Source organism: Mandrillus leucophaeus, unplaced genomic scaffold, assembly GCF_000951045.1.
Source record: "Mandrillus leucophaeus isolate KB7577 unplaced genomic scaffold, Mleu.le_1.0 Scaffold95, whole genome shotgun sequence".
Taxonomy (NCBI): domain Eukaryota; kingdom Metazoa; phylum Chordata; class Mammalia; order Primates; family Cercopithecidae; genus Mandrillus; species Mandrillus leucophaeus.
The window spans coordinates 3,201,637-3,215,156 of record NW_012110363.1 but is presented as its reverse complement, the minus strand read 5'-3'; positions in this window follow the sequence as shown (position 1 = coordinate 3,215,156).

The following is a 13,520-nucleotide window of genomic DNA, read 5'->3' as shown; positions in this document are numbered from 1 at the left end:
CTTTGCCCTAAAATGTGTTTCTTGATAGGAAGCAATATTGCAAGGGATTTTATGGTAATGAATTCTGAAAGTCCAATAATCCATCAGTAGTAGTAGCAGATGAAGTACTGAGTATAGAAAAGGCAAATTCACATCTAGAATATGTGTATACTCTGTGAGAACAAAGCACTTCCCCTATCTGATGATCCTCTCCAATGTGACCACGTCATTAATTATTTTCCATGAGAAAATTTCCAGTCACTACTACTGGCAAATTGGCAAACCAGCAATGGCCCTCGGCGGTTTAGTCTTAACAAGAGAAGAATCTACTGCTGACTTCAGACATAGCTTCCATCCCTGCTGCCGCCAAAGCCATTTTGCATGTGGACTTACAAAGAGAACAACTGTGGCTGGGCAAAGAGTTTGCCTGACATCCGCAGGATAGGCCATCTTGTTCATGATTAAGAGTTTCCCAAAATGATAGTCCCTCTGATGGACATCTGTGAAGGACATAAGTGTCTTCACTCTCTATGTGCATCCATATACTTCCATCTCACATCTCCTTACCACAAAGGTTCAATTCTGTTATTTCCAGCCCTTGGCAGCTGACCAACCCATTAGCCATTGTCCATATATTTCTGGATTTAAGCAATTTTTCACTTCATATAAAGTTGAAAAACATGATATGCCATCTAATATAGTTTGCCAATGTCTTTCATGGCCACTCCAGGGTGAGGTTTTGTGTAGTAGTCATTCACTTCCAGCTGGTGCTCATACAACATACATAACCATCCCTAAAACAAGCCTGTCCTTCCCCCAACTTTGCAAACTAACAGATAATAACAGGGAACAACCCAAAGGGCTATAATGTGCATTAAAGGAGAGGTAGCAAGGCTGTAGGAAAAGGTACGATAGAGGTCTGAGCTACTGTCTTATACAATTTGTGTCTTGTAGATGTGCTAAAGCCAACATCTGTATATTCTATTTCTATTTTACAATGGTATATTGATGATCATGGCAAATGTAAGGGTAAAATGGACCAGATTGCCCATTTCTTCAGGATGGGAAGATCAGGTTGCAGTTACGTGGTGTTCTCCGGACAGAAGCTCAAGTATATACCAGGGCCCAGTGGCAAGCCAGATGCCACTTTTGAAATGAAAAAGAATTGCCAGCAGAGGGGAGGTCGGACTTCAAGCACTGGGCATCTGTATTGTGACTTTCTTCATGCAGCATGATATAGACTCTCCATTAGCATCTCTGTTTGCCCAGCCGCTTCCAATACCATTGTGTCTACTGAACCTCAAGACTCAAATGTCAGCTTGCCCCGTAGCTTGAACCTGCTGCTACATTTTATTTTTCTCGGTTCATCTATCTGTCCTACAGATTATTCCTAATAAATGTATCAGAGTGAGAGGTGAAGCCAACTGGGCTTCTGGGTCAGGTGGGGACTCGGAGAACTTTTCTGTCTAGCTAAAGGATTGTAAATGCACCTATCAGCACTCTGCATCTAGCTAAAGGTTTGTAAATGCACCAATCAGCACTCTGTAAAACGGACCAATCAGCAGGATGTGGGTGGGGCCAAATAAGAGAATAAAAGCAGGCCACCCAAGCCAGCAACGGCAACCCACTCAGGTCCCCTTCCACACCGTGGAAGCTTTGTTCTTTTGCTCTTCACAATAAATCTTGCTGCTGCTCCCTCTTTGGGTCTGTGCCACCTTTATGAGCTGTAACACTCACTGCGAAGGTCTGCAGCTTCATTCTTGAAGCCAGAGAGACCACAAACCCATCGCAAGGAGCGAACAACTCCAGACAGGAGGAACGAACAACCCCGGATGTGCCACCTTTAAGGATGGCAACACTCACCACGAAGGTCTGCAGCTTCACTCCTGAAGCCAGTGAGACCACAAACCTACCAGGAGGAACGAACAACTCTGGGCACGCCACCTTTAAGAGCTGTAACACTCACCATGAGGGTCCACGGCTTCAATCTTGAAGAGAGCAAGACCAAGAACCCACCAATTCCAGACACATTTTGATGACCCAGATGGGACTATCACCTATCACCAGGTGGTGAGTACCATTGGACCTCTTTTGCTTGCTATTCTGTCCTATTTTTCCTTAGAATTTGGGAGCTAAATACCAGGCACCTGTCGGCCAGTTAAAAGCAACTAGCATGGCCGCCAGACTAAAGACATGGGTGTCAGACTTTCTGGGAAGGGGCTCTCTAACAACCCACTGACTCTTCAGAGTTAGGAGCGTTGGTTTGCCTGGAATCAGCTTTCGCTTTTCCTGTGCTTCTGGGCTAAGCCAAGGGTCAACAGAGAGGAAAGCCATTCAGCTCCGAGGTCCCAACAACAAACTGGTTGACCCTGGGGCCATGAGTGGAACTCTCAAAGTCATGTTGCCCAAGCGAGACTCCCCCATCTATCCTATCTTTCCTGACCCTTGCCCCCGGGTCCTAATGCCTGCCAGACAAACTTCCTCTTGCCTCTCTTCTCCAAGACTAGCCACGCTTCTAAAAACCACTCCCTGTCTCTGGTGCTTTTCTAGTTTCTCCTATAAGAATGACTTCTAGTATAAACTCCAGGACTCTGTTACCTTCTTTAGGCACCCATGCTCACCAACCAGAAAGACATAATTTTTGCCCAAAGCACCAATGTAGGGGCGGACTATCTGGAATTTTAGGATCCCCCCTCAGACAAGAAGGCCCAACAAAGCTATTCCTGAAGCTAGGATATGGGGAGACTCAGAAATTGTCTTTACTATTCATATAAATGAGGACAAAAGGCATCACCCTTCCAACTCTGGAGATTCTTCCCTCCCTCAGGATATGGCCCTCCACTTCATTTTTGGGGCATAACATCTATGTAGGACAGGGGTAAAGTCCAAATACTAACAGGAGAATGCTTAGAACTCTAACAGGTTTTCGAGAATGCATCAGTAAGGGCCACTAAATCCGACCTTCCTTGGTCCTCCTTGTGGTCTAGGAGGAAAACTAGTGTTTCTGCTGCTGCATCGGTGAGTGCGACTATTCCAATCAGCAGGGTCCAGGGACCGCTGCGGGTTCTTGGGCAAGAGGTTTTTCTGCTGCTGTGTCAGTGAGCGCAACTATTCCAATCATCAAGGTCCAGGGACTATTGCGGGTTCTTGGGCAGGGGTAGAAACAAACAAACCAAAACCGCAGGCAGTTTTGTCTTTCAGATGGGAAACACTCAGGCATCAACAGGCTCACCTTGAAATGCATCCTAAGCCATTGGGACCAATTTGACCCACAAACCCCGAAAAAGGCAGCTCATTTTTTTCTGCCCTACGGACTGGCCCCAATATTCTCTCTCTGATGGGGGAAAATGGTCACCTAAGGGAAGTACAAATTACAATACTATTCTGCAGCTTGACCTTTTCTGTAAGAGGGAAGGCAAATGGAGTGAAATAACTTATGTCCAAGCTTTCTTGTCATTGAAGAAGAACACACAACTATGCAAAGCTTGCAATTTATATTCCACAGGAGGACCTTTCAGCTTACCCCCATATCCTAGCCTCTCAATAGCTCCCCTTCCTATTAATGATAAGCCTCTTCTAGTCTCCCCTGCCCAGAAGGAAATAAGCAAAGACCTCTCCAAAGAAGCACAAAAGCCCCCAGGCTATCAGTTATGTCCCCTTCAAGCTGTAGGGGGAGGAGAATTTGCCCCAACCCGGGTACATGTCCCCTTCTCCCTCTCTGATTTAAAGCAGATCAAGGGAAGTTTTCAGATGATCCTGATAGGTACATAGATGTCCTACAGGGTCTAGGGTAAACCTTCATGGAGAGATGTCAAGCTATTGTTAGATGAAACCCTGGCCTTTACTGAAAAGAATGGGGCTTTAGCTGCAGCCTGAGAGTTTGGAGATACTTGGTATCTTAGTCAAGTAAATGATAGAATGAAAGCCAAAGAAAGGGACAAATTCCCTACTGGTCAGCAAGCTGTCCCCAGTATGGATCCCCACTGGGACCTCGACTGAGATCATGGGGACTGGAGTCATAAACATCGGTTGACCTGTGTTCTAGAAGGACTAAGGAGAATTAGGAAAAAGTCCATGAATTATTCAATAATGTCCACCATAACTCAGGGAAAGGAAGAAAATCCTTCTGTCTTCCTCGAGCAGCTACGGAAGGCCTTAGGAAAATATACTCCTCTATCACCTGAATCACTCAAGGGTCAATTGATTCTAAAAGATAAGTTTATTACCCAATCAGCCACGGATATCAGGAGAAAGCTCCAAAAGCAAGCCCTGGGCCCTGACCAAAATTTGGAGGCATTATTAAACCTGGCAACCTTGGTGTTCTATAATAGAGACCAAGAGGAACAGGCCCAAAAGGAAAAGCGAGATCAGAGAAAAGCTGCAGCCTTAGTGATGGCCCTCAGACAGACAAACCTTGGTGGTTCAGAGAGGACAGAAAATGGAGCAGGCCAATCACCCGGTAGGGCTTGTTATCAGTGTGGTTTACAAGGACACTTTAAAAAAGATTGTCCAACGAGAAACAAGCCGCCCCCTCATCCATGTCTGCTATGCCAAGGCAATCACTGGAAAAGGCACTGCTCCAGAGGACAAAGGTTCTCTGGGTCAGAAGCCGCCAGCCAGATGGTCCAACAACAGGACTGAGGGTGCCCAGGGCAAGTGCCAGCTCATGTCATCACCCTCACTGAACCCTTGGTACGTTTAACCATTGAAGGCCAGGAAATTGACTTCCTCCTGGACTCTGGCATGGCCTTCTCAGTGCTAATATCCTGTCCTGGATGACTGTCCTCAAGGTCCATTACCATCCGAGGAATCCTGGGACAGCCTGTAACCAGGTATTTCTCCAGCCTCCTCAGTTATAATTGGGAGACTTTGCTCTTTTCACATGCCTTTTGTGTTATGCCTGAAAGTCCCACACCCTTATTAGGGAGAGATATATTAGCCAAAGCTGGGGCTGTTATGTACATAAAAATGGGGAACAAGTTACTCATTTGTTGTCCCCTACTTCAGGAGGGAATCAACCCTGAAGTCTGGCCATTGGAAGGACAATTTGGAAGGGCAAAAAATGTCCACCCAGTCCAAATCAGGCTAAAATACCCCACCACTTTTCCTTATCAAAGGCAATATCCCTTAAGGCCTGAAGCTCATAAAGGATTACAGGATATTGTTAAACGTTTAAAAGCTCAACACTTAGTAAGGAAATGCAGCAGTCCCTGCAGACATCCCAATTCTAGGAGTACAAAAACCATACAATCAGTGGAAACTAGTGTAAGATCTTAGACTCATCAATGAGGCAGTAATTCTTCCATATCCAGTTGTAACCAACCCCTATACCCTGCTCTCTCAAATACAAGAGGAAGCGTAATGGGTCACTGTTCTGGACCTCAAGGATGCCTTCTTCTGTATTCCCCTGCACTCTGAGCCCCAGTTTCTCTTTGCCTTTGAGGATCCCACAGACCACATATCCCAACTTACGTGGACAGTCTTGCCCCAAGGGTTTAGGGATAGCCCTCACCTGTTTGGTCAGGCGCTGGCCCAAGATCTGGGCCACTTCTCAAGTCCAGGCACTCTGGTCCTTCAGTATGTGGATGATTTACTTTTGGCTACCAGTTCAGAAGCCTCGTGCCAGCAGGTTACTCTAGATCTCTTGAACTTTCTAGCTAATCAAGGGTACAAGGCATCTAGGTCAAAGGCACAGCTTTGCCTAGAACAGGTCAAATATCTAGGCCTAATTTTAGCCAGAGGAATCAGGGCCCTCAGCAAGGAACAAATATAGCCTATACTGCCTTATCCCCACCCTAAGACATTAAAACAGACGTGCGGGTTCCTTGGAATCACCGACTTTTGCTGACTATGGATCCCCGGATACAGGGAGAAAGTCAGGCCCCTCTATACTCTAATCAAGGAGACCCAGAGGACAAATACTCATCTAGTAGAATGGGAACCAGGGGCAGAAATAGTATTCAAAATCTTAAAGCAGGCCCTAGTTCAAGCTCCAGCTTTAAGCCTTCCCACAGGAAAAAACTTCTCTTTATACATCCCAGAGAGAGAGCAGGGATAGCTCTTGGAGTCCTTACTCAGACTCATAGGACTACCCCACAACCAGTGGCATACTAAAGTAAGGAAACTGATGTAGTAGCAAAAGGCTGGCCTCCCTGTTTAAGGGTAGTTGTGGTGGTGCCCATCTTATTGTCAGAGGTTATCAAAAGAATAGAAGGAAAGGATCTCACTGTCTGGACTACTCATGATGTAAATGGCACACTAGGTGCCAAAGGAAGTTTATGGCTATCAGACAACTGCTTGCTTAAGTAACAGGTACTACTCCTTGAGGGACTGGTGCTTCAAATATATACATGCATGGCTCTCATCCCTGCCACTTTTCTCCCAGAGGATGGGGAACAAATTGAGTATGACTGCCAGTAAATTATAGTCCAGATTTATGCCACCCAAGATGATCTCTTAGAATTCCCCTTAGCTAATGCTGACCTTAATCTATATACCGATGGAAGTTCATTTGTGGCGAATGGGATATGAAGGGCAGTTTATGCCATAGTTAGTGATATAAGCGTACTTGAAAGTAAGCCTCTTCCCCCAGGGACCAGAACCCAGTTAGCAGAACTACTGGCACTTACCCGAGCCTTACAGCTGGGAAAGGGAAGGAGAATAAATGTGTATACAGATGGTAAGTATGCTTATCTAATCATACATGCCCATGCTGCAATATGGAAAGAAAGGGAGTTCCTAACCTCTGGGGGAACCCGCATTAAATGCCACAAAGAAACTGGAGTTATTGCATGTAGTGCAAAAACCCAAGGAGGTGGCAGTCTTACACTGCCAAAGCCATCAAAATGGGAAGGAGAGGGGAGAACAGCAGCATAAGCGGCTGGCACAGGCAAGGAAAGACCAGCAGAAAGGAAAGAGAGAAAGAGACAGAAAGTCAGAGAGAGAGACAGAGAGAGGAAGAGTGAGACAAAGATGTCAAAGAGAAAGAAAGAGAGATGGAAGTAGTGAAGAAAAAACAGTATACCCTATTCCTTTAAAACCAGGGTAAATTTAAAACTTATAATTGGTCATTGAAGGTCTTCTCCGAAACCTGTAACACTCCAATACCACCTTGTTGCCAGCATAAACAAGGGCATAGCCCAAGAGCACTGAGGCCACTGACAACCCGTAACCTTCCTATCAAAAATCCTTAACCCAGCAGGTTTCCCAACAGGGGATCTAAATCTTAATTACCATACAAAGGTCCGACCAGATCTAGGAGGAACTCCCTTCAGAACAGGATGACAGACAATTCCTCCCAGGCAATTAAGGAAAAAATACACAATAGGTATTCAGTAAATGATAAGGAAACTCTTGTAGTAGCAGAGTTAGGAAAATGGACTAATAATTGGTCTGCTCAATTGTGCGAGCTGTTTTCATTCAGCCAAACCTTAAAGTACTTACAGAATCAGGAAGGAGCCATCTATACCAATTCTAAGTTAATATGGACTGAACGAGGTCTTATTAATAGCAAAGAATAATTGAAATCCCAAACTTAAAAGGTTTTCAACAAAAGTAAAGTTTGCTAAAAGTTAACAGTGTAACATGTATTATCCTAACTTCGAATCTTATGGAAATCAGACCCTATCAGTACCCCTCAAAGCTCAAGTCTGTCAGTGCAGAGTCATACAACTAACACCCCTACTTATAGGGTTAGGAATGGCTACTGCTATAGGAACCGGAATAGCCAGTGTATGTATGTCATTATCCTACTACCACACACTCTCAAAGGATTTCTCAGACAGTTTGCAAAAAATAACGAAATCTATCCTTACTCTACAATCCCAAATAGACTCTTTGGCAGCAGTGACTCTCCAAAACCGCTGAGGCCTAGACCTCCTTACTGCTGAGAGAGGAGGACTCTGCACCTTCTTAGGGGAAAAGTGTTGTTTTTACACTAACTAGTCAGAGATAGTATGAGATGCCACCTGGCATTCACAGGAAAAGCTTCTGAAATCAGACAACGCCTTTCAAACTCTTATACCAACCTCTGGAGTTGGACGATATGGCTTCTTCCTTTTCTAGGTCCCATGGCAGCCAGCTTCCCATTAGTCACCTTCGGGCCCTATATTTTTAACCTCCTTGTCAAATTTGTTTCCTCTAGAACTGAGGCAATTAAGCTACAGATGGTCTTACAAATGGAACCCCAAATGAGTTCAACTAACAACTTCTACCAAGGACCCCTGGACCAACCCACTGGCCATTCCACTGGCCTAAAGAGTTCTCCTCTGGAGGACACTACAACTGCAGGGCTCCTTCTTTGCCCCTACACAGCAGGAATTAGCTAGAGCAGTCATCTGCCAAATTCCCAACAGCAGTTGGGGTGTCCTGTTTAGAGGGGGGATTGAGAGGTGAAGTCAGCTAGGCTTCTGGGTCAGGTGAAGTCTTGGAGAACTTTCAGTCTAGCTAAAGGATTGTAAATGCACCAATCAGCACTCTGTGTCTAGCTAAAGGTTTGTAAACGCACCAATCAGCACTCTCAAAACGGACCAATCAGCATGCTGTAAAATGGACCAAGCAGCAGGATGTGGGTGGAGCCAAATAAGGGAATAAAAGCAGGCCACCTGAGCCAGCAGCAGCAACCCACTTGGGTCCCCTTCCACACCATGGAAGCTTTGTTTTTTTGCTCTTCACAATAAATCTTGCTGCTGCTCACTCTTTGAGTCTGCATCACCTTTATGAGCTGTAACACTCGCCGTGAAGGTCTGCAGTTTCATTCTTGAAGCCAGCAAGACCACGAACCCACGGGGAGGAACAAACAACGCTGGATGGGAGGAACAAACAACTCCAGACGTGCCACCTTTAAGAATTGTAATACTCACCACAAAGGTCAGCTGCTTCACTCCTGAAGCCAGCGAGACCACAAACCCACCAGGAGGATTGAATAACTCCACATGTGGCACCTTTAAGAGCTGTAACACTCACTGTAAGGGTCCGCGGCTTCATTGTTAAAGTCAGCAACACCAAGAACCCACCAATTCCGGACACAACAGCAGCGTTGTCAAATGTGGTACACATTGCCTGAATAATCCAAAGAAGCCTACCAAGCATTGTGATGGGTGGTATAAGGTACTAGTCTCAGATTACTGGGCACTTAAAAAACTTCACCTGTGAAGCAGACCTCTAACTTCTGAAAGATTTATCTTCCACTGCAATCACACATATTTTTACCAATACATCTGAGAAACTTGTTATTTTTTGCTTACCAGGTACGATTAACATGGTTTCTTCAATATAATTAATTGAATTAATTGAATTGCTATAGAGACAATCACATCCAAAATAATCTTTGTACCTCTCTTGATAGAGTGGGACTGAGCTCTTATTATCAACCTAGAGACAGTAAGAGATGATGGGATGGGAAAGAATTTGTTTTGTCTTGGGAAGCAACTATCCCATATGTAATCAAGGTTTTTCTTTTTTCTCCCTCAGATAAGAGATTATTACCTAAGAGAATTAAAAGATTTGTTTCTGCTTACACAGAAATTTGGGGGAATCCGGAGTTTTAAGACTCCCAGCTTCATCTATGTCTAAATAAATGTCTTTAGTTTATGTGTCAGGATTTCAGTCCTTGCCAATACCACTATCTTAGAGATGTGTGGTAGAACATTTAATTGAAACTGGAAACTCTGTTTACATAAAAGGAAAATTTAAATTTCCCACAAGTTATAAATTTCCCTCTACTACAGGAGAGGAGGGACTCATTTAAAACTTCAGGGAATCTTTCTACTTCTCCCATGCATATCCCTAATTGGCATGCTCACAGGTTTTAATTTCTCATATTCCCTGTGTTTGTTCTCTAGGACCAGAAAAAGCAGCTGAATAGCTGCAATATTTAAAATCACTACTATATTCATAACAACTAAGTGAAACCTGATTTCCTCAAGTCCCTCTTCATCCTATGCTATCATCAGTGAAAATAAATGCTGGTAATCATGACACTTTCATCTGTCATAAATTTTCCATGTGTCATCCCCTCTTTTTGTAAGGCGCATGTCTCTTGCTTCTCAAATACAGGAGCAACCTAATTCTTCTGAATCCTACTGTGAAGTTCTGTTTTGTAGGGTCAGTTGTAGTGCCAATTGCTCTGTGTCTGGGTCCCCACAGAAAACAAAAACAGATAGCATATACAAACAGGCTGATCCAATAATATTTTTCTTACAATATGCATGTGAGGGAGGGAAACCATAAAAGTTGGCAGGAATAATTCAAGCTTACTAGCAAGAGAACTGTTGACATCCTTAGACTGAGGAAGGAGTTCAGTCCCTGAATACAGGAGAGAGTCATGTATAGAAGGTCACCTGGAAAGATGCAGTGACCCTTGGTGAAAACATTCAGATCACCTGAGCTCACCTATCAGGAAGGAAGCCAGAGTGGGAAATATTCTGACCTCACTCTGCTTTCTCCTTTCTTCAGGCTCCTTGTCAGTGTAAGTCAACTGAAAGGCAGAGTGGAGGAAGCCTAATGGTGTAGTTTATACAGGTCAGCCACCTGGGGCAAAAAGCAGGGTGGAGATGGGGAGAGAATAAATTTGAAAAGGAGGTACAAATATGCCAGTACATATAGGCCATTCTTTCTTAAGCTTAATTAAGATTCAGACAAATGTTAGAATGAGAGAGGAACTGCTAGGCAGACACACTGAGAGTTGAGTTGCATAACAGATATAGGAGGGGGAAGATGTTGCTTTCATTGTCAATGATTAGTGGGTAGATTGCTTGGTAGATGGTTTGTTTTTAAGGGAAAAGAAGGACGGTATGCTATCTGGGTTCCACCTGGGTTCCAATCCACTGATTAACACTTTAGAAAGATAGGAAGATAATGGAGGAGATGATTTGCTAGAATTTCTGTGAAAGAGAATGGTTAAAATGTGCCATTTTAGCTACTCGCTACCCCCCACTGCTCTGCCCAAATTTGCTTGGATCATGACATTACTATATTATGGGCACGTTATAAAGTACATAGATGTTCTCACATATGGCATTTGCATCAGGAGGTGGGGAAGGTTCTGCTATAGAATGGCTTCAGAAGAGTCAGAGATAGATGAGGGGATGAGAACTGAGGAATCGCAGAGGAAACCTTTGGGAACATATGTGAGACAATTTCAGAGATACACAGAAGTGTGAAAGTGAATTTTGGAAGGGTTAATGTATTGCATTTTGCAGAAGGTGTCAAGAGCCAGTAAAATTTTAAATATTATTTTTTAAATGACACATTTTGAAACCACAGACTACGAAGACCTGGGGGAATACAATTTGTACTGGGGAGATCAGTTTTTAGAGAATTGTTTACCTTTCCTACTTGAACCAGACTAGACATTTCTCTGATTTTTTAAATTCATTTTCTATGACATAACTTTGTTGATAGAAATGAAGTAGCCAGAAAGCCCAAGAATCCGCCATTGTTTTTAACATAGACCAATAAGAAGCATAAAAAATTTACTCTCTAGTAATTTTTTTTCTGGAATACTGCAAAGAAAATTTATTTAAAAATTTTAGGCCAGGCGTGGTGGCTCATGCCTGTAATCGCAGCACTTTGGGAGACCAAGGTGGTGGATCATGAGGCCAAAAGGTCGAGACCATCCTGACCAACATGATGAAACCCCGTCTCTACTAAAAATACAAAAATTAGCTGGGCGCAGTGGCCCACACCTGTAGTCCCAGCTGCTCGGGAGGCTGAGGCAGGAGAATCGCTTCAATCTGGGAGGCGGAGGTTGTAGTGAGCCAAGACCGTGTCACTGCACTCCAGCCTGGCAACAGAGCGAGACCGTGTCTCAAAAAAAAAATTAATAGGGCAATTATCTTTAAGAGTTTTAAAAATACCCAAACCAAACAATATTAAAGACAGAATAGTCTAAAGTGAGAAAGAAATATTACATTTCAACAATAATTGTTAACATAATTAAACAATAAGTAAATGTACAGTTATGCACCAGATAATGATGTTTCAGTTTACAACAGACCACGTGTAAAATTGTGATTCCATAAAATTATAGTGGAACTGAAAAATTCCTATTACCTAGTAAGACTGTAGTCATAATATTGTAACGAAATGCATTACCTATGTGTCTGTGGTAATGCTGATGAGAACAAACCTACTATGCTGCTGGTTTTATAAAAGTATAGCACATACAATTCTGTATAGTACATTATACTGAATAATACACAACTATGTTACTGATTTATGTACTTATTATGCTGTACTTTTTATTATTTTAGAATGTACTCCTTCTACTCATTTTTTTTAAGTTAAGTGTAAAATGCCTTAGGCAAGTCTTTAAAGAAATATTCCAGAAGAAGAGGTTGTTACAGGAGATAACAGTTCCATGTGTGTTATTGTCCCTGAAGACCTTCCCTCGGGACAAGATGTGGAGACTGAAGAGAGTGATACTGATGATTCTGATTCTGTTGTAGGCCTAGGCTAATGTGTGTATTTGTGTGTTTGTTTTCTTAAACTTTTAACAACAACAACAATAAAAAAGTTTAAAAAGTAAAAACAATTTTAAAAATAGAAAAAAGCTTATAAAAGAATATTTAAAAAGAAAATATTTTTTTAAAGATGTACAATGTGTTTGTGATTTAAGTCAAGTGTTATTACAAGAGTCAAAAAGTTTTTCAAAGTTAAAAATTTAAATATAAAAGAAATAATATGCTAAGAATAATTTATTATTGAAGAAAATAAATTTTTTAGAAATTTAGTGAGCCTAAATCTACAGTGTTTATAAAGTTTATAGTCATATGCAGTCATATCCTAGGCATTTATATTCACTCACCCAGTGAATGTAAACTGACTCACCCAGAGCAACCTCCAGTCCTGCAAGCTCCATTCATGGGAAGTGCCCCTATACACTACTTTAATCTTTTATATCATATTTCTATGATATACCTTTTCTGTGTTTAGGTATGTTTAGATACACAAATACCGCTGCGTTAAAATTGCCTACAGTATTCAGTGCAGTAATATGCTGTACATTCCCCATACACACAGGCTGGCCAAGCAGCCACTTCTTGGTGCAACCGTGAGGGGCGGGAAGATGGCGGAGGTGGTTGTGGGCAAAGAAAAGCACCGGCAGCAGCCGCTCCTCTGTTTGCGCCTGTCCCGCATCCGGGTTATCATGAAGAGCTTCCCCAGGTGCCCTGAACCCGCTCCACTGCAGCCCCTTTAGTGTCTTCACTTCTTCACAGACTTCCAGTGCCTGGTAGTCTTTCCAGGACAAGATTGAGGTCCTCATGCACCTGCGCCACAAACAGCCAGGGGGAAGGTGGCCCAAACAGCAGCCCCGCTTTGACAGGCCCGCTCTGCAGCTCAGGCACCAAGAAAGCAGCGGATACCGGCAGCCATTGCGCTGATCTGCTGTGGTTCCAAACTGCAAGGACAATTTATTTTTCTTTTCTTTCCTTTTCTTTCCTTTTCTTCTCTTTTCTTCTCTCCTCTCCTCTCCTCTCTCCTCCCCTCTCCTCTCCTCTCTCCTCCCCTCTCCTCTCTTATCCTCTCCTCCCCTCCCC